Genomic DNA, 4012 nt, shown 5'->3' on the forward strand with positions numbered 1-4012 from the left:
TGTTTTTAGATTTTACTTCATGTACAGCGGCTTAAAGGGGGTAGTGTAACGAACAAAACCGGAGAAGCGGCACGGCGTTGGAAGACGGCCGCGTGTGGCGCTGGCGCTTGCAGCACCGTCGTTCCGGCTATGACTTCGGCTTGGCCGCTTGGCTAGCTCGGCTCCGGCCAGCTCCGGCAGATTCGGAACAGTCGACTCAACACTGTCATCTGCTAGTTCACATTTTTATTCACCTACGAACGCAAATCACGTCGTTGTAAGTTCACTGGAAACAAATAATTGTTTTTGAGGTATTTATATTAGTTATGAAGCGTGTTAGGGTACCTCTCTCTGCCGGCCGATGGAGGCACCCCAACGAAGCTGCGGATCGAAGCGCCACCTACGCCGTCTTCCAAAGAGCGGCTGTTCCCGACGCATGGCGGAGGCTACGCGGTAACTACACTACCCCCTTTAAGCCACTGTACTTCATGTATGTTTAGTGCACCACATTCTAAACCTAGAGGTTCTTTGTGGGCATGAAAAAATAAAACATTTTATTTATTTATAAGGAAATAGAATTAAAATAAAAGAAAATGTTTTATTTTTTACAAAAATGCAGAACGTTCTAAAATGTGCAGAGCACAGGTTTTGGCGATAGCTAACCTTAGTAAAATGACACTTACCAACGTGATAGCAGTAAGCAGACGCATTGAAAATAAGGCTGAACTCGCGAACTATTTTATTACTATCTCGGTCAGTGTTCTTTTTTTTCACTGATAATAATACTTTACCAATGTTTGTCGTGTTGAAGGATGTTCCCCTAATCGAAGATACAAAAATATCAGAGAAAGGATTTTTTCGCTTATTACTGACTATCGACCCAAAGGAAGCTGCTGGACCGGACTATATTGTGAATTAATTTTTAATGCCGTATAGCAAATAGTGCTATACAGTAAAAGCAAGAATTTTCTGATGATTGTTGTCTTTACACATGTATAAACAATGACAAGGACCATGTTGAACTAAACAGTTGTTGACAGAAAATAGGCGATTGGTGTAAATGCTGAAAAATTTCGTTAAATAAAAAGAAATACAATTCGCATGTCACATGCAAAAAAATAAAGTTTCTGCTGTGCAAAATTAATATTTTTAAGAACAACTTTGTTCAGATTAATTGAACTCGAGTATTCTGGATTAAAAATAACGAGTAGTCTTCAGTCGGTCATGCACTTTAATACTACAAAACAAAAGCTACATTCAAACGTTCGTCGCTTAGGGCGTGACTAAAGCTGGGAATTCCTAAAACCAAACTGCTAGCTATTAAAACGCTAGTAAAGCCGACGTTCAAATATGCCAGTGAAGTATGGGACCGTTACACAAAACATCAGTGTTGAAACTACAGATGATTCAGAGACTTAATTGTGCTTCGTTTAATTTTTAAAAGTATCAGATTCGATTCCCCCACATAACTTTATAGCAAAGTAGGTATCACCACGCTGCAAACCAGGCTCAGAAATTCGCAGTTGAAAACTCTTTACTTAGTTCTAGATTCAACACTTCTGATGGATAAACACAAATTCATTAGACCTCATATCTCTTGAATCACGTGATAAAACACGCTAAGATGATTGAAGAATATAATTTCGAAAACAAAAATGCTTTGCAGTTATTACCTCTCGCACAATAAAATATTGGAATGCGTTTCCAGGTAGCATTGTTGTAGCAGAAGAAAGGGCAGTAAGAAAGACAAAAAAGTAAACCTTGGTTATTATGTCCCTGTTTGCTACTTTGTTTTGGGGGAGAGTGATTAGGGGATCAAAGGAGAGAAGAAAGAACAGAAAGATAAAATAAAAAAGCGTAAAAAACTACAATGTTTAAACACTGTAACACTGCCCTGTTTACCAACAATTAATGTTTTTTTTTATAAGAAGAACTCCAGGCGTGTTATTTTTAAGAATCCAACAAGTGCTCTTGTGGTCTTGACTTCTTTGTGTCAATTGTCCCAAGTACCAAGCACCTTAGTCACGAAGAAGGGTCGGTTGTCTAGGCATGCTAGCGTGCTTTTTAGTTGTGTCCTTTCTGCGTCGTAGGTGACACAATCACACAAGATGTGATCAATACTTTCAATAAAGTCACAGCTTGGGTACTTTGGTGTTGTGAACTGTTCAATGTGATTAAGGAACTTCTGTGTGCATGCTACACCGAGTCTCAGTCTATGTATCACTGCCTCTGTCCGCAGTGACATATCACTTAGAATATGAAAGGTTCATACTGACAGTTTAGAAGGTCCATACTGACAGGTTGCGGTACGCCACAATCTCCTTGTTTTGGTGAAAGCGTAGCGATTAATTAGAGACCGTAAGTCCTTTTGACAATACGGCATTTTCATGTTCGGGGTTAAGAAATGGGCTAATTGCGCACCAGCATAAGCTACCTCGGTCCCAGGTATCTTACAGTGACTTGGGATTCATTGAAATTTAATAGTGTCTCCCAGATCAAATCATCTTCTAAGATTCGGTAGCACGTCAATAAGGATTCGATCGTCTTGCTTGTGTCTCATAAATGTGGATAAGAATTGTAGTGCCGGCTTATAGTCCTAAAATATTCTCAAGTGTTCGGGCGGTTTCAGGAAGATTATTTCAAGAGCTTGATTAATTGCCACTAATTAAGAAGCCGTAGATAACGTCGTGTGTAAAAGCTTAAATGCCTTCGTTGTAAGGTGACTTGGTATAACAATAGATGCTGTTGAGCTATTTGACCTTACTGATCTTTCGTTGTAGACATGAGCTGTTGATGCATGACCACAAAGTATATTTGATACTGAGGGGGCTCTGCGGCACCGCAAAGAGTGGAATGACCGATCCACTGATACTTTTTGTACAGGCGGTGGTACTGCTTACGTCATCGCAAGAAGGGACCGATACTGAAAAATGTAATCAACAACAGTGACGGGGATCTCGGCCAAATCGACATCACAGCGGACCCATTGCTGCGAGCACCCAGTCGTCGTCATGGGACATTGTCTACTGCAACGCCACCTGTGCATCCCTATAAAGCCTGGAACCACCTCGACGTTTGCCTCAGTGAGCTCTGCGACACCGCAAAGAGTGGAATGACTGATCCAATGCTACTTTTTGTACAGGTTGGTAACAAAACCTACTACTGCGCTATCAAAGACAATTCTTTTACACTGTTAGTGCTGCCGAGCCCACGGTCCTTGATTGTTACTTGCTCTGAGTGCTGGGGTGTGCTTTTGTTGCTTCTACAACTTAGTGGGGATGTGGTGTTAATTAAACCCAGGTGCGACAGATGCTATGTTGAGACGAATTCTTGACAGCCAACAAACAACGAGCGTCACTCTTAACAATATTCAGTCTAAACAAGTGCTGCTCCAGAACTTTCTAGGAGCAGTCCAAACACGGCTTTCACTTATCGAGACAAACTTTGAAAGTTTAAACAAGAACAAGGAAAGAATTGACGAGAACGAAACTCGGATACGTAATCTAATAAACCACGTCGTTAAGCTCGATGGGAAAATAGATTACTTGGAAAATGCTAGCCGTAGAAACAATACCGTAATATATGATTCGCATGAGGATGAGCGAAAGGACCAGAGGAAATTGGAGCAAACAGGAACGGAAGGCATCTTTAGTGCTATACTACAGGTGGAGGTAAAAACTATGGAATGCACTCATAGGATCGGTAGAAAGCTTGGCAATCGCCCTAGACCAGTGATACTACACGTTAACGAATTTAATGAGAAAATGCGAGTTCTGAAAAATTGGGGCAAACGGGAAGGCTCGGGATATCAATTTCCGAAGATTTTTCACATAATGTGCGCGCGATTCGCAAAAACCTTTGGCAAAGTGTTGCTGTTAATAAAGCGAATGGAGATAAGTTTACGCTTATTTTCGATACATTGAAGATCAAATATGACTTGCACAGTTGAAACCCTGTGAAATATGAATGTGTGAAATGTGGACTAAAGCAAGATAATATTCCTTACAGAGCGGTTCCGCAAGAGCAAGATTGA

The 4012-nt window shown here is 40.9% G+C and overlaps 1 pseudogene; it reads left to right on the plus strand.

Moving 5' to 3' along the window:
* The first annotated feature begins 3178 nt into the window (after positions 1-3178).
* On the plus strand, positions 3179-4012 carry LOC115321023 (annotated as a pseudogene).

Source organism: Ixodes scapularis, unplaced genomic scaffold (assembly GCF_016920785.2).
Source record: "Ixodes scapularis isolate PalLabHiFi unplaced genomic scaffold, ASM1692078v2 PGA_scaffold5__190_contigs__length_132052651, whole genome shotgun sequence".
In the NCBI taxonomy this organism is placed as follows: Eukaryota; Metazoa; Arthropoda; class Arachnida; order Ixodida; family Ixodidae; genus Ixodes; species Ixodes scapularis.